Source organism: Macrotis lagotis, chromosome 1, assembly GCF_037893015.1.
Source record: "Macrotis lagotis isolate mMagLag1 chromosome 1, bilby.v1.9.chrom.fasta, whole genome shotgun sequence".
NCBI lineage: Eukaryota > Metazoa > Chordata > Mammalia > Peramelemorphia > Peramelidae > Macrotis > Macrotis lagotis.
The window spans coordinates 298013315-298031296 of NC_133658.1; the positions used below are offsets into that span (position 1 = coordinate 298013315).

At 41.4% G+C, this 17982-nt stretch overlaps 1 protein-coding gene and 1 non-coding gene across 7 annotated transcripts in view; one reads left to right on the forward strand and one right to left on the reverse strand.

The window, feature by feature from the left end:
- Positions 1–203: 203 nt before the first annotated feature.
- The window catches only part of CCDC102A (coiled-coil domain containing 102A), a 49476-nt gene continuing 31697 nt past the window's right edge, over positions 204–17982 (forward strand). The window contains exons 1-3 of one of the 6 annotated variants that reach the window (XM_074211239.1): positions 961–1163; positions 10066–10138; positions 15058–15183. The gene's annotated coding sequence lies outside the window, so the exon portion shown is untranslated. Of the gene's footprint in view, positions 337–960; positions 1164–1191; positions 10139–15057; positions 15184–17982 lie in introns of those variants that run through there. The other 5 variants (XM_074211238.1, XM_074211243.1, XM_074211240.1 and 2 more) reach the window with 5 other exon arrangements.
- Positions 2297–2403, reverse strand: LOC141510443 (U6 spliceosomal RNA). Its single transcript, XR_012474931.1, has one exon. It is a non-coding gene; the product is annotated as a U6 spliceosomal RNA (small nuclear RNA).

Sequence of the window (17982 nt, forward strand, 5' to 3'; positions counted from 1 at the left end):
CCCGGCCCCGCCCCGGCCCCGGCCCCGGCCCCGGCCCCGGCCCCGGCCCCGGCCCCGGCCCCGGCCCCGGCCCCGGCCCCGGCCCCGGCCCCGGCCCCGGTCCCGGCCCCGGCCCCAGCCCCTCTCCCTGTCCCTCTCCCCGCCCCCCGGGAGGAGGAGACTGCGCTTCCCCCGTCCCTCCTCCCTCCGCGGCTGCAGGAACCTCGGCCGCCCAGGCCGCCGGCTGCCCCGGCTCCCCTCTCCGCTCTGCCTTCCAAAGGGCTGAGCCGAGCTGAGCGGCGTTCCACCGAAGCGGGTCGAGGCGGGCCAGGCCGCGCGGGGAGCGAGGCGGGCCAGGTGAGTCTCAGTGTGAGGGGCCGGGCGCCGTCCTCTTCCCGGGCCGTCTCGAAGGAAAAACTTTGCTCCCCTTCCCGGGGCGGCCAGGGGGTGCAGGGGAGCCCCGAGGCTTGGAGACCCAGGGCAGCCGCAGAAGTCCCGAGTCTGGGGGGAAGGGAGTGGCGTGGGCTCCTGCCAGTCCCGAAGTCCGGACAGACCCAACTCCTCTAACCCAACTTTCTCCCTCCAGCCTTTTTGGGGGGCGGGGGGAGTGAGGGCGAAAGCCCATTCCGGAGCGGGTTTGTGTATCCATCTCCTGGGGGACCGAGTCCTCCCTTCTCCGGCCCTAGCCTGGGTGTTGGGGGGGAGGGGGAACCAGGGTCTGGAATGCAGTGGTCCGGGGGTGGGGGAAGCAGGGGGGGCAGGGGTGGGATTTGGAACTCTCCCCACCGCACTTAACGTGGTCACCATGGCGAACGTGGGATGGACTAGCACTGGCGGCCAATCCTGCCGGGGAACCGTCTCGTCTCCGTAGGCTCCCCCCCCCTCTCCGGAGGGGCCAATGAGGGCCCCGAAGAAAGGAGTGGGCGGGATGTTGGGGGAGGTGGGGAGAGTGGGGAGCAGTTGGGCGCTGGGGCAGCGAGGGGGAAGGAAGCCAGGGGTAGGGAAATATCGGGATGTCCTTGGGAACTCTGAGAAGTGTCCGCCTGGCCCCAACCCGTAAGTGCTGGGTGTTTACATTGGAGTCGTGTATAAATCTCTCTCTTGGGAAAGAGGGAGAAGAATCGGATGGGGGCAGGAATGCACATCAGGAAAGATGATGCTATATCGGAGGCCGCAGTGCGCAGGTGAGGGGCCTGGAAGGAGACTTAAGTTGCCCATTCTAGCCTGAAAGTAGAGTGAGGGGCAGCTAGGTAGCACAGTGGATAGGGCACCGGCCCCGGGGTCAGGGGTACCTGAGTTCAAATCCAGCCTCAGACACTTAATAATTACCTAGCTGTGTGGCCTTGGGCAAGCCACTTAACCCCATTACCTTGCAAAAAAAAAAAAAGCAAACCTAAAAAAAAAGAATGTAGAGAGTGGATCTCAGTTTCTTTATCTTTCAAATGAACTTCATCTTAGTTCTACTAAACATCACAATCATACAAACAACTTCTAATAACTGGTATGTACACATACAGCTAAGCTCTCACGAATTTTCGTAGGCATTTCTTTTATTGATCCAGGTTTCAGGCCTTCAAAGAAATCGTGAAAAGTTGCTGCTCAAAAAATTCATCACCCTGTTGCCCTCTGGCAATGATCCTCTTCTGATATATTTAGGCTGACACTCAGAGGAAAGCCATGTAGTCCACCCAAGTTCACATAGGTAGACAGCTACCCCAATACACAAATTAGCATGGAAATTTAAAAGAAAATTTCCATGGGAAGTTTGAGAAAGAAAATTATTACACAAACTCTGAAAAAGTTTCTTAGAGGGACCCTTTGCATTGTATTTTAAAGGAAGAATAAAAATTAAGCGGGTGAAAGAAGAAAGTAGTGATATTTTAGATGTGGAAAATTGAGCAAAGGTACAATGGTTGGATAGGTTCAGGATTTTGGTTGGTGGTGGAGGAGAAAAAGCACAGTCTAGTTTGTCTGACGCATAGAATATACAGAAGAGAATATTTTGAGATAGAACTGGGGAAATGAACACCATCAGTGTTGTTGAAGGCCTCAAGACCTTGCAGAAGAGTTTGAGCTTTACAATGTAGGCAATAAAGAAACCCAGAAAATTTCTGAGTATCAAGGGACATGACCAGATATATGCACAAGAAGGATCACTTAAGATTATTTAATGTTTCTGTTTGATAATTCAACTGAAGTTCTAAAACAACTCCTTATTATCCCCTCTCATATATTCCATGTTCCAAGCCAACTGGTCTACTTACTATGTGACACTCCATCTCCTGCCTCCTGCTCTTTGCACAAGGCTGTGGCTCATACCTGGAATGTTCCCTTCATGAATTTGTGTGTCATCCTTCCACAGGGGCCATGCTAATCATCTCTGTATTGTTCCAATTTTAGTATATGTGCTGCCAAAGCAAGCACAAGAAAGTTCTCCATCACTTCTGCACTTGAAATCCCCACTTCCCTTCAAGACTCAGGTCAAGTGTCTTCTCCTAACAAAGGATCTATCCTAATCGTCATCTGCTACCTACTACCTGTGGGGACCATGAACAACTTAATCTTTTTGAGTCTCAGTTTCCTCATCTGTAAAATGAGGAGTTTGGACTAGATGACCTCTATAGCTCCCTTCAGTATTTCATCTATGATATTACAATTCCCCTTAGTTTTTAGAGCTCTCCATCTCTTCACTGAATTACTTTGTATTTATTTTGTACTTATTTGTATACGTGCTCAAATGAGATAATGTTTATAAATCCTTTGCAAATCTTGACCTACTATCCATGTTATTTTATTGTTGTTATTGTTTTCCTCAGTAGAATTTAGGGTCCTTGAAGTGAGGGATTGTTTCTGCTTTTTGTTTTTGTGTCCTTATGAACTAGCACAGCATCTGACATATAGAGAGCCTAATACATGCTTATTGAATTGAGAAGTTTAAGGGGGAAAATGATGAAGTCATTTGGACATATGAAGTCAGTTGGAGATTCTCAAAAGAGGTATCAGGACTAGAGAGTGCAGGTAGGAAGGCCTGTAAGAAAACTATTTCAATAGTCCATATAGATTGCAACCTCTTAGTGCCAGTGGAAATGGTGGGCAGAGAATTGAAGAGATAGTGCAAAGTTAAAATTAACAGGATTTTTTTTTCTTGATAAATGCTTATTTGTTGTTTGTTCACTGAAGGCAGAGTATAGAATGGATTGTGTCATCTTTTTTAATCAACAGAATTTTGTAATTGATTGGAAATGAATGGTAAGGGAAAAGAAGGAATTTAAAATATACCTGAATTTAAAATATACTCCAGGGCTGGTACTCTATCCACTACACCACCTAGCTGCCCCCATGATTCCATTTAGAGTTTTCTTAGCAAAGGTGCTGGAATGGTCTGCCATTTTCCTTCTTCTATTCATTTTACAGATGAGGCCAGATTTGAACTCCAGCGCATAGTTAGATGAAATTTAAAAAGGCAAAGGCAGGTGGAAGCTAGGTGAATAATGTTGTCCCAGACTGAAATAGCAAAGTCAGAAAGAGAAGTAAGTTTAAGGCAGAAGCTAATGAAGTCTATTTTGGCCATGTTGGAGTTGGATGTGTTAGTGGGATATACAAATAAAAATATCCAGTTAGAGTTGATCTGGAGATCAAAAATGAGAGCAGAACTAGGGAGCATAGAGATTGGGAAGTCTTCTACATAGAAATGTTAGCTGAAGGCAAGAAAGTATGAAATAATTAAGGAAGAGAATATAGCAAGAGATTATGGGGTTAGCTGGGTGGCATACCTGAAATCAGGAGGAACCGAATTCAAATCCAGTTTCAGATACTTACAAGCTAGGTGACCTTGGACAAAGTACTTAACCCTTCTTGCCAAGGGAGTCAGAAGCAGAAAAAGAGAGAGAATGAATGAATGAGTCCAAGATCAGATCACTGGGAACATATATTAAGGGGTTGTGAGTGGTTAGAAAAATTAGAGGAGAACCAGGAGTGGATAATGTCTCTCTGAAGTGAATGGAAAAGAGATTATTCAAGAAGAAGTCAAAAGTCAACAGTGTCAAAAAGCCAGAAAGGATTAAAGTTGTTTGTTTGTTTGTATTTGTTTTTTTAAGACCATTAGATTTGATGATCCAGACCTTACAGTGACTTAAGAGAAGTTTCAATAGAGTGGTGATGATAGAAGCCTAATTGTAAGGTGTAAGGTAAGAATTGGTAGTGAGGAAATGAAGTTTAGTAAAAGAGAGATGAAGCAGAATTTGTGGTTGTTGTTCCATTGTTTCTGACACTTCATGACCCCATTTATTTTGAATTTTATTTATTTAAGGCAATGGGATTAAGACTTGCCCAAGGTCAACTTCTAGGTGATTATTAAGTGTCTAAAGTTGGATTTGAACTCAGGTCCTCCTGACTCCAGGGCTGGTGCTTTATCCACTACACCACCTAGCTGCCCCCATGATTCCATTTAGAGTTTTGTTAGCAAAGGTGCTGGGAATGGTCTACCATTTTCCTTCTCCTATTCATTTTACAGATGAGGCCAGATTTGAACTCCAGCGCATAGTTAGATGAGATTTAAAAAGGCAAAGGCAGTTTCCTTTTGTTGTGAACTGGAGTGAACTGAGTATATTTGTGGACAGATGGAAAAAATGATAAGGGAGAAAATGATGTTGCTGCAGCAAGATCCTAGAGCAGAAATAAGGAACCTTTTTTCTACCAAAGGCCATTTCGATATTTATAACATCTTTCAACCTGCTATATTTGATCAAACAATTAATTCACCCCTAAAAATCTCCTCTGTTTATTGAATTTTGAGGCATAGCACACCAGATCACAAACCTTATAAATAGCCAGAGTGCTGGATGTTCTCTGCCCATAGTCTAGAGGAATCTGGGAAGAATGAGACATAAGTAAAAGGATTAGCTTGATCCTTAGTAGGATCATAGTTCTTTAGCTTGGAAGGGACCTGAGAAGTCATCTATCCCATATCTAAATAAAAACCACCAGGGGCAGCTAGATGACACAGTGGATGGAGCACTGACCCTGGAGTCAGGAGGACCTGAGTTCAAATGTGACCTCAGACACTTAACAATTTCCTAGCTGTGAGATTTTGGGCAAGTCACTTAACCCCATTGCTTTGCAAAAACCAAAAAAAAAATTTTTTTAAAAGACGAAACTGAGGCCCAGGAGATCACATGCCTTGTCCAAGTTCACAAATATAACTGGGATTCCAAATAAGAACCACCATAGCAATACACCTGACAAGTTAACATCCAATCTTTGTTTAAAGATTTCCAATGATGGGGTATCTACTACTTCCAGAAGCATCCATTCCAATCTTGAATATCTTTAAGAGTTAGTTAGGTTTTCCCCTAACATTAAGCCTGAATTGACTTCTTTATAACTTCTATCCATTACTCCTAGTTCAGTCCTTCTGTCCTTTTCTCATCCTTTGGGTAAAACAGAAGAAATATAATTTTTTTTATATACAAAAGAGCCTGTCACATCCTACCCCCACCTTCTATAATCCCCAATGGAACTTCAGCTATGGACTTTTGCACCAATCCTACATCATTCTGGTTTCTTTCCTCTAGAAAGTCTCCAATTTTTCAGTGTCTTCCCTTCCTTCCTTCCCTCCCTCCCTCTCCCAATTTGGAAGTACAGGAACCACTCATCAACCCAATTCCACTGATGATTAGCACAAAAGCTTTGACCTGCTCTGTTTCCAAGCTAGACCAATTCACCTCTCCATAGGGGGATTTCCTCTTGGGGGGGGGGGTGTCATACTGGTGCCTTCTGACATCAATACCACCCTAGTACCAACACCTGATTGGCTTTTGCCCTGCTGTATTTCAGAATTCCCTGACTCAAAAGCAATGCACCAAACTCAGCTTCTCCAGAAGTAGAAATTACTGTCATGCTTCATCACAATCATAATGTTATTTCTAAAACTTGCTGTCCATAACTGAACATAATGGGTCTGACCAAGGCAGAATACTGAGGAACTGATTATTCATCTCATCATTCCTGGATGCTAGGAACTCTCTTAAGAGTATTACACTACATTTCTAAGTTTTCTTCCTTAGCTCTTACCTGCTATCATACCTAAGTTAGTAAGGTAAGAATTCTGGGGCAGGAGTCTAATTTTGTGGGCCAGAGCAGGGAACATATGAGACCAAGATCATAGTTCAATAGTCTTATAAGCCAACTCCTTTTACTATTTACATGACCATAGCCTATAATCTAGGTGATATAATAGATAGAATCAGGAAGATTTCGTTCAAGTCTTGTCTCATATTGCCTCATGTTAGCTCATGTTAGCTGGACAAATCACTTATGCCCTTGAAGCCTCAGTTTTCTCATCTGTAAAATAAGACTAATAATTGTCTCAAACTTAGAATGGTGTTTTTGAGTATTAAATAAGATAACATTATGTAGGATGCTTTACAAATCTTAAAGTGCTATGTACACACTGGGTAAAATTACTGGTAAATTCAACCTTTCCATGAACCATCCTTCACAAGGGACTCTGAGTAGGGGAATTTGGAGGCATCAGTGCAAATCTATTACAGCATCTGCTTAATGCATACTTGCCACCTGGATCCTCAAGTATTTCTTATTCTTGGGGGCAGCTAGGTGGTGCAGTGGATAGAGCACTGGCCCTGGAGTCATGAGTACCTGAGTTCAAATCCAGACTCAGACACTTAATAATTACCTAGCTGTGTGGCCTTGGGCAAGCCACTTAACTCCATTGCCTTGCAAAAAAAAAAAACCTAAAAAAAAAGTATTGCTTATTCTTCATGACACCAGGGACCAGATATACTTTTGAACTGTCATCCAAGGGGAATAAGGGATAGAAGGCTTTTCTGATATTCAGAAGATCCATTGATGAAGGTACCAAGGAAGGGAACTGCCTTGTAGATTCTGCCCTGGTAATCAGTAAAGGGTCAGTGGACTTTCTCTGATCTATAAGCTTGAGCTGTCTTCCATGCCTCCCCACTATAGTGGTGAGGTCATTGCTTTGAATTGATACATGAGATACATAGGAGGCTTAGACTGGTACAAGGTACTATCTTCCCTGGCCCTAAAGTGAATTGTCTTCCTCTGTCCCAGAAAATGACAGGAAATGAAGTCATGTGAGGATTGGTTGAAAGAACTGGGAATAGTCAACCTGAGAAAGAACAAAATTTATAGTTAGCATAAAAGATTTCTCCCTGTATCTGAAAAGTTCATGTTTAGAAAAGGAGCAAATGTGCTGCTTAGACCCACAGTGGAAGTTATATGAAGGCAGAATTTTTTACCCTGTTAGAAAGAAAAGATTTTTAGTATTCAGATTTATTCAAAAATGGAATGGGCTGCTTTGTGGAGTAGGGTGTCGTTGTAAATCTTCAAGTTAAAACTAGATGACCACTTGTGTAATTGTTATAGAGGGGTTCTTATTCAGATTTGGATTGGACTAAATGACCTTTGATATCCTTTCCAGATCTAGAATTCCATTTCCCCACTGTCCTGGACACACTTTAAGGTATGGGCTTTCTTTCCTATGTTCTTGGATCTCTCCACAGTAACCCAAACTTAGCCTGCAGGTTATATGGAAAAGGCTTCCTGACACTGTGGGTTGACCATTCTCTATTCCCCCTGTGTTTATCCAATTAAGGCACCCTCCCATTAAGGTTTCCTGCAGTGGCTCACCAGCCTGGCAGGCCCAGCAGGCCTGTGGCCACAGGTCTGTCTAAAGTCCTCCCTCTCCTCTCAGGAATTGACAGAGTGTGGCCTCCAAGGCTGGTATTGGAGAAGTATTGGCAAGGAATGGGGTGGGGGTAGGATTGAGTAGGACAGAATATGACTGTCCCTGTGGGAAAACACATCCCTTCCTGGAAAGCATGGAATTCCTATTAGTGGAAGGGATTCCTATTAATCAAGAAAGAGGATAATATGGAGTAAGAGGAGATTGCAGGTCCTGACTGCTTCCAATCCCTATCATTATTTCTGTGAGTAAATATTTAGTGGCTAGTTAGAACCTCATTTGAAGGAGACTGTGAGTGAGGGTTCAGTCTTTATGTAGGCCAATTGGCCTTGTCTGATCCAGGACCACAATCTGTCCCATCAATTCTGACCACAGGTGCTTTTCAATTCAACATTTGTTCAGTTTCTATTATGTGTTAGACTCAGAGGAGAAAGTTTAGAGCAGGCAAGATACCTGCCCTCATGGAGTTTACAGTCTGGCAAGGGGATATGACTCAGACATAGGTAACTAATCAAGACAGACAGACATGCTATCAGTCTTCAGGCATCTGTCATGTGCAAGAATAATTAGACCTACTCTTTTTGGCCCCAAATGTTGGAACCAGTGGTGAGGTAGTGGGCTGCCTCCTTGGAGGTCCTCAAGCCAAAACTTGGATGACTATTTATCAAGTATGTTAAAGCGAGGGACTTCCTTTTTGGTACAGTTTGGACTGGATGGCCACTGAGGTCCCTTCCAGCTCACAGATTCTTTGGCCTGGATCTCAGGAATATGATTCTCCCTCCAGCAAAGTAGATAATACCCTACTCATGGTTTCCTCATCTTCTGTGCAGTGCTTGTCCATGTCCTTCCCCAAATCCTTCAGAGAGAATCTACCCATCACTGCTTCCTCTAGTTCTTTAAAGATGTAGCTTTTGACTGACCTTCTAAGGTTTTGATTGTATCATTGGTATCTAGCCTCACACAACACCTGAATGTAGCAAGTGCTGAATAAATGCTGTTTGATCAATTGAGTCTAGTGCTACATAGGATCATAGGGTCATGGATTTAAAGCAGGAAGGGATCCCAGAAATCATCTGGTCCATCTGTTGCATTTTGCAGATGAGGAAATAGAGTTACAGAAAAATTAAATGACTTCCTTGAAATCACACAGTCAACTAGCATTTATTAAGCCCTCACCAGGCTTAATGTGGTGACTATCAGAACCTAGATTCAAATTCAAATTTCCACCATTTCTCATGTCCTTAATAAACACAAAGATATCCTTGTGATATCTTTTATACCAGTTGCTTACAAGCTGACTAAGCTTCTCTCACATCTTCTTTGAGTCAACTGAAGTTCTGATGGAATTCTGCTGGTAAATGATTCAACACAGCTGATGTATTTACAGAGACCTTTAAGGTTTACCAAGGTTTACCAAGCATTTTATGTGTATTATCTCCTTTGATTCTGGTTCTGTGACTTCATATGTGGATTCTGTTGTTGTTATTGTTCAGTTATTTTCAGTTGTGTCTGACTCTTTATGGTCCCATTTGGGGTTTTCTTTGGCAAAAATCCTGGAGAGATTTGCCATTTCCTTCTCGAGTTCATTTTGCTGATCAAGAACTGAGGGAAACAGGGTTAAGTAACTTGCCCAGGGTCACACCACTAGTAAATATCTGAGACCAGATTTGACTCCACTAGCTGCCCCAGGTCCTATTATCATCTCTCTATAACTGAGACACAGAGAGACAGGATTTAAACCAAAGTCTTCCTGACTTCAAGTCCAACACTCCATTCATATATTTTTTGTCCTATTAGCTGATTAGCATTACTGGGAGAATCTTGGGGTGTTTTTATGAACTTCAGAACATTTATGAATATTATTATTGACTTAAGGGAATAGCTAATGAAATACCTCTCCTTTCTCTTCACAAAGAGATGGGGGACCACTAGGGCAAAATGTTGGATAATTTGTTAGTTAAGGTCACTTTATCAGATGTTTTCATTTAGTTATTCTTCTTTCTCACAGTTTCAAAGAGAAAGGTATTTTCAGGAATAATTGTGATCTAGAAATAATTAAGACATTTATTAGCTGTCAAGTTACTAAACTGTTTGCCTCAGTTTCCTTATCTGTAAAATGAACTGGGGAAGCAAATGACAAAACACTCCAATAGTTTTGCCAAGAAAACCCCAAATGGGGTCACAAAGAGTTGGACAGAAATGACTGAAAAAAACAAAAACAACAAAAATCAGATAGTCTTTGAGAATTGCTATAGCTAAAGCATAAATCACTCAACAGTCATTCTGAGTTTTTCCAAACAAAGCTACCAGACATGCAATCTATCACTGAGGCTTTATTCAAAATCTATTTGGCTTCATAGGACATGTGAGAACGTGTACTTCTCTTGGTATAGACTTGGACAACTCAAGGGTCACCTCCAATACCATGATAAGGTAGGTATCAGATTATCAAATAATCTGTTAATTCAGATCAAATTATTCAAATCCTCAAATTTATCTGAAATTTCACCTCATTGAGAAGCAGCATAGCATCATATAGTGGATAGAGTATAGGACTTTGAATCAGGAAGATCAGAGTTCAAATCCTATTTCAGACACTTATAGCTGGGTGATCTTGGGAAAGTAACTTAATTTCTGGTCTGTTTTCTTGTTGGTGAATAAGGGAGTTTGGCTCAATGACCTCTGAGATCCCTTCTAGCTTTAAATTTATGAATGATAATTGATTGCAACCTATAAATGTCTGCCTAGCCTATGTAGAACTATTATCTATGTCTTCCCAAGAGTTCACCAGAAGGAGTTTGCCTAATGTGCCAGAAGCCTTTCTCTCTTTAATACAAAATAATATATGGGGGCAGCTAGGTGGCACAGTGGATAGAGCACTGGCCCTGGAGTCAGGAAGACCTGAATTCAAATCCGACTTCAAACACTTAATAATTACCTTGCTTTGTGCAAGTCACTTAACCCCATTGCCTTGCCAAAAAAAAAAAAAACAAACAACATATGGCATAGGGCAGCTTGGCATCTGGTATATATCTTGGTATACTTGTTCAGAAGGCAGCAACAAAAGCCATTGCAAAGAAAAAGAAGAGCAAAGATGAAAAACAGCTGTCTGATGAGGTTTTATAAATACCTGAGAAAAGAAGAAAAGTGAAAGAAAAAAGAGAAGAGGAAAGATATACCCAAATGAATACAGAATTCTAGAGAATAGCAAGGAAGAGAAGAATGTTTTCTTAAATGAGCAATACAAAGAAATAGAAGGAAACAATAGAATGGGAAAGGTAAGAGATCACTTCAAGAAAATTAGAGCTATCCATAGAATGAATGGAAGACAAACTTGGGAGCCAGACAAGAGGCAGGGGAGTGGAGTGGGTCAAAGACCTCCTATCTCAGTACTGGAGGTGTCCAGGCAAGCCCTAACTCAGCAGTGGTGGAAGTCTTTACGGACATCTCTCTTCTGCTTTCTCTTTGGAGATGTTTTATTTGAGGGTTTGGGGAGGGGGAAATGAGAGAGGTGAGAGAACAGGGAGCACTTAGCAAAGGAGTGAATGGAGAAAAAGAACCCAATACTATATAGTAAAGTTAATCCAAGTGTTTTTATGGAATACATATTTCTTTCAGAATCTCTTAAGTAAAGTTGAACTTTGGGGCAGCTAGGGGGCACAGTGGAGAGAGCACTGGACATGGAGTCAGTAGTACCTGAGTTCAAATCTGGCCTCAGACACTTAATAATTACCTAGCTGTGTGGCCTTGAGAAAGCCACTTAACCCCATTTGCCTTGCAAAAAAAAAACCTAAAAAAAAAAGTTGAACTTACATAATAAGGGGAAAAAAGAAAGAAAATTAGAGCTATCAAGGGAGAAATGAGAAAATTGGGCATGATGACAAACAAAAATGGTAGGGATTTAACAAGCAGAAGAGATTCAGAAGAGATGGCAAAGGGGCAGCTAGGTCATGCAAGGAATAGAGCACTGACCTTGGAGTCAGGAAAACCTGAGTTCAAATTTGGCCTCAGACACTTAATAATTACTTAGCTGTGTCACTTTGGGCAAGCCACTTAACCCCATTGCCTTGCAAAAACCAAAAAGAAAAAAAAAAGAAGAGATGGCAAGAATACACAAAAGAATTATACAAGAAATATCCTAACATCACCAATAACTGTGATGGTATGGTTATTGATCTAAAGTCAATTATCCTGAAGAATGAAGTCAAATGGGTCTTAGGAAGCATTGCTGACAAGGTTAGTAGAGGAGATGAAATTCAAGCTGAGCTCTTTCAAACCCTGAAAGGTTAATATTTTACTCAGTTTGCCATCAATCTGGAAAACTCAACAGTGACCACTGGATTAAAAAAGATCAGATTATGTCCCCTCCTAAAGAAGTACAATGTCAAGAAATGTTCAGATTATTGAATAATTGTGCTTATTTCACATATCAACAAGATTGTTTAAGATTCTGAAAGCTGAACATCAACAAATATGTGAACCAAGACTAAGAATAACAGACTGATTTCTGAAGAAACAAAGGAACTAGAGACCAAATTACCAACATTCTTTGACCTGTGGAGAAAGCAAGGAAGTTGCAAAAAAAAAAACCCCATCTACTTCTGTTTCATTGATTACACTAAAACCTTTGACTGTGTGGATCAAATACAATGTGGCAAGTCCTCAAAGGGATAAGAGTACTTGATCTTCTTACCTGTCTTCTTAGGAACCTTTGTGTGGGCCAGGAAGCAACAATTAGAACTCCACATTGGACTATGGATTGGTTTAAGATTGGAACAGTATGACAAGGCTGTATATTATCATCTTATTTATTTAATTTATATGCAGAATATATTTTGTAAAATACCAGGCTGAGTGAATCAAAACTCAGAGTTAAGATTGCTGGGAAAAATATTAACAAACTCAAATATACACATGATGCTACTCTGAGCAGTGAAAATTAAGAAGCATCTTGATGAGGGTAAAAGAGGAAAATGTAAAGGCTGACTTGAAGCTTAACATCAAAAAAACTTAGATCTTGGCAACTGGTCCTATTACTTGCTGGCAAATAAAGTGAGAAGAAATGGAAGCAGTGGATCACTGCAGACAGTGACTGCAAACTTGAATTTTAAAGATGCATGTTCCTTGCAAAGAAAGTTATTGACAGGGGCGGCTAGGTGGCACAGTGGATAACGCACCAGCCCTGGAGTCAGGTGTACCTGGGTTCAAATCCGGTCTCAGACACTTAATAATTACCTAGCTGTGTGGCCTTGGGCGAGCCACTTAATCCCGTTTGCCTTGCAAAAACCTAAAAAAAAAAGTTATTGACAGATATGGATAGCAGAAATATCAGCTTGTCAACAGTGGTTCATATAAATCAAAATAATCATTGCAGTAGCAATGTATGACTGTGAAAGTTGGACAATAAGGAAAGCTGAGTGCCACAAAAATCAATATTTTCACATTGTGGTACTGGAGAAGATTTTTGAGAGTCTGTTAGATAGCAAGGAGATCAAATCAGTTGATACTTAAAGAAATTAAATTCATACTATTCACGAGAAAGTCAAATGCTGAAGCTTAAATACTATGGTTACAAAATGAAAACAGGACTCTTAATGTTAAGAAAGACTGAAGGCAAAAGAAAAAGGAGATAGCAGAGGAAGAGATGAATGGTCACCACATCTTTGATTCTATCTTTACAATATTTCTGCAACTCAATTCAACAAATGTCTAAGTACACACAGAGGCTTAGTGGTTTTTTGATTTCCTGTTATATAACAGGGACTGTGTCTGTAAAGAGAAAGATAAAATGATTCCTGCTCTCAAGGAGCTTACATTCTACTTGAGGGATATAGTTGACATGCAGTCAAGTAAATGCATGATAATTTGAGGAGGGAGACTGCACTCGATTAATAAAGGTCTCCTGGAGCAGCTAGGTGGTGCAGTAGATAGATCCTGGAATCAGGAGGACCTGAGTTCAAAATTGACCTCAGACACTTAATAATTACCTAGCTGTGTGACCTTGGGCGAGTCACTTAACCTCATTACCTTTCAAAAACTAAAAAAGAAAGGTCTCCTGTAAGAGGTAGCACTTTAGCTAAGGCTTAAGGGAAACCAAGGACTCTAAAGAGGCAAAGGTGTGGAGAGACCACATTATAGTTGTGGTAGGCAAGTCATGAAGAAGCAAGGAACAGGAGATGGAATGGCAAGTTTGAGGAACATCTAATAGACTTGCTTAAGGGGAGGGAGGAAGAAATTAGAGAAGGCTTTCTGGAGGAGGTGGTATTTGATTTGGAATATAAAAAATGAGTAAGAACTTGATAGAAGGGAGGAAGCAGGACTTTCTGATAGAGGGAACTATGTGAACAAAGACAAGAAGATAGGAGAATACACATATACCCTTGCAAATATGTAGTCTAGCAAGTAGTTCAGTTTACCTGAACCATAAAGTGTATGAGGGGAAGGTTATATTAATAAACCTCTAAAGATGGGATGGGGCTATATTATAGAGGACTTCAAATTGCTATCTCTTCCATCTCTTCTTTCTATCCTCTGCTGCTAGAAGGCAACTAGGAGACTCAGAAGATAGAACACTGGGCCTCCAAAGTCAAAAAGACTTGAGCTTAAATCTAGCTGGGTGATTTTGGGCAAGTCTCTTGTTTCCTATTTGTCTCAGTTTTCTTATTTGTGAATGGTTATCCAGAGGATCAGTTGTAGTGGTGGGATTCATTCAGTTCACACCATTGGGCAGAACCAATACCTAATTTTATGTTGATTGAATGCCTGGGCAGTTGTCCAATGTGGTAATCACAAATATACATTCCTTACCTTTTTTTTTTTTGAGGTTTTTTGCAAGGCAGTGGGGTTAAGTGGCTCGCCCAAGGCCACACAGCTAGGTAATTATTAAGTGTCTGAGGCCGGATTTTAACTCAGGTACTCCTGAATCCAGGGCTGGTGCTCTATCCACTGTGCCACCTAGCCACCCCCATTCCTTATTTTTTTAACATTCATCTGTACAACAGCATTTTCTAAGTACATGGTAATGTTCATTCCGTCCATAGGTGAAAAAAAATTGATGGAACTATGCTTGTAATATTTATTCATTTCTTAAAACTCATTATACCTTTGAAAAAATACTACATTTTAATTCCCTCATTTTTGTTACTCCAGTAAACAAATATGTAAAGAGAAAAAGTGCCAAACAACCAGGGGGTAACAAGCTTTCATTTGTTTCTACTTTATGTTATGCCCAAAATTACCCCAAGATATTATGAGTACACTGGTATTCCCTGAATGTTGAAACCAATAGGAAGCTGGGACATAATGAACCAACAGGAATATAGATTTCAAGTGTTATCTTATCGCCCATTTAGGAAACCATGGAAGTAGAAGAAAAAAAGAGTTAGAATAGGTAGAATGAGCTTTGGTTCTGCATATGTTCCAACATTGGCTGCTGTGGTCATGTGACTGCTTTCATTCCAAAAGGATGTTTGCTTACTGTGAGTACTATAACATAATCTAATTTTGTGTACCTTTTTTATTGTTCTTATTTAGGTATTAAATGCATAAAATATTAAACTACTTTTCAATATATCTTTTTGTATACTTAAAACAGTCATTAGGGCAGAGAACCAGCTGTTAATTTATTTGAATCCCACCACTTATCAGATGAGATGATCATTGCCTAGTGCTATATAAATGTAGACCCTCATTGTCAACTGGTCACTTGACCCATCTTCCTTATGCATCATATTCTGGTCATTCCATTCCTCCTCTTGAAAATTTCTAATAGACTTATTTTAATATCCTCTGCTCTTGCTACCCTGGACTATTCTGAAATGTCCTTCCTTCATGTCTTTGTTCACATTATTCTCTCTAGTAGAAGGTCCTGCATGTGCAACTTCTTGCCTATTTCTCACAGTCCAATTTGTGTCAACTCATCCATAAAACCTCTCCCTGATTGTTCCCTTGCCCTCAAGATCTTTTCCTCATAAGACCTCACAAAATGCTATGGTTTGTGGTTCTTGATTATACTTATCAGGCAAAGTATAAGTATATCATTGTCAGCCCCTTCTCAACTACTTGAGAACATATCTAAACGTGTATCTTCCTCTAGTATACAGCAGAGCTTAAGGAAGGGTCACAGAATCTTAAGAAACATCTTGGTACCATGGACTGACTTTGGAACCAGAGGACCTGGGTTTCTATCTTGACTGTTTTGACATCTTGGGCAAATCAGTTAACCTTTTGGGGTCACCTCTATAAAACAAAGGAATCCCTTCCAATTCTAGATTTCTAGCCCTGCAGTTTCCAGTGATTTGGGGACCAAGGCTAAAGAACAGTGAGTCATAGGAGGTTTGACTGGAAGGGTATGAATGGCTGAGTGAAAAATTAGTGGAAGTCTCTTCTGGCTCCCCCCATCTCCCTTCCTCCACCCCCTTTGTCTATCAGATGTCTGACCTTGGTCTTTCATGTGGGCAAATCTGTAGTGCATTAGAGAGCAATAGGTGTCTTACTTTTCCCTGCTCTCCCTGCCCCCCCCACTCAGTTATGTTGGGGAATTTTCTGGAAAGGTCACAGAAGGAGCTAGAGAGAAAAACAGATCCTCACTTTTCCCCTCCCAATTCCCAGTCTCTAACACTGGTGGAGCCCCTGGATCATTCAACTGGAAATGCTGGGACCCAGCCACATTGCCTGGGCCAGCCATGGAACAAAGTAGGGAGGAGGATGTGGCTTTAGGCTCGAATCGCTTTCTCGGCAGTTCTCCAGGCAGACCCTAACCCTGCCTCTGCCCCCGCCCCCAATCCTGACCACAGGAATGTTTTCCTTGCTTTTTTGTGCTCCGAATTTGGGGTCTGGTCCTGGCAGGATGGAGTGGTTGGGATAGGGGGATAGAAGGGAGGATCCCCATCTCCAGGAGCCACGAGGCCTGGCTAAAAGCAGACGCTCTCTCGATGCAGACCACTTGGCTCACTGGGAGCCTCTCTGGTTTCTTGCTTTCTGGACTTTCCAAAGTATTTTTTTTCCTAAGAATTCTTCTCATATGGAGTTACTCCAGGAATGCAAGGAGAGGGATTAATGTGCATATGTGTATATAGCAGCACTGTATAATCATATACACAGTACATGTAAACCTAATCATACCCATGCAGTGGTGTGTGTGTATAAAGCTATATATGCATAGCTCCTGCACCACTCATCTGTCTCCATGTGGGGAGATTTGTCGCTATAATGTGAATGTGATTTTGTCAGTTATTATGTAAATTCATGTATGTATATGTGGCAGCTTTGATATGTAGACCTTGGGAGGAAAGCGGGTGTGGGTGAGAGGGAAATAGGGGAAGACAATGGCAGGATGTTGGCCAGAAACCCAGACACCCTCTGTCTGGCATAGAACCCTCCTTTTTCCCAAACCCCTGAACAACTGCAATTCCCATCAGGGGGAGAGCTAACCACTGGTGGGGGAAGGGAAACTTAGCTTCTGCTTTACTTCCCAAGGCCCTAAAGCACATTCCACAGTCTGTAGGAGGGCAATGATCATAGATTTAGAGCTGGAAGGGACTTTCAAGATGCTCTAATCCAACCCTCTCATTTTATACAGAAGTAAAATGAAATCTAAAGTATAAGAGTGACTTTTCAAGATTCAGACAGGTAATAAACACAGGGTCAAAGATTCAAAGCCAGGTCCTCTGATCATGAGCCTAGAGAGCAGTGGTGTCAAACTTAAATAGAAAGAATGCTAATAAAAATATCCTAAAGATATGTATGTAAGGGTGCAAGCTTCACATTGACTTAGAAAACCAAATATTAATATTATATTTTATTGTATTTTTATTTATTTTATTAAATTACAGATTAACATTAATTATATTACAATTATATTTTAATCTGATCTATTAGTATGTTTGATATTTCTGGCCTAGATCTTTCTCCTATCCCACAGCTTCTTGTTTAGAGAAGTGAATAAAGTAAGCAAAGCAAATAAAATGGTCAAGAAAAAAATCTTCCAGGAAAAGTTTGGGTATGGGACTGTATTGGCTGCTAGTCCTCAGCATGTCCTTCTGGACCCTAAGTTGGCCTTTGTTACACACACACACACACACACACACACCCCTTACTTCAACCTGAGGTATATGAGCCAGAACTCTTGGGTTCCATTTCCAGGTTCGCTTTACCCTTCCTTCCCCTCCCCATCCTAGAGAACCAGGGAGTCTGTGTCTCCTTCTCTGTGTCTTCTGACTCAGTTTCCCCTCAGGCAATAAGTTAAAATTAGCAAGCATCTACTTTAGTCAAGATGA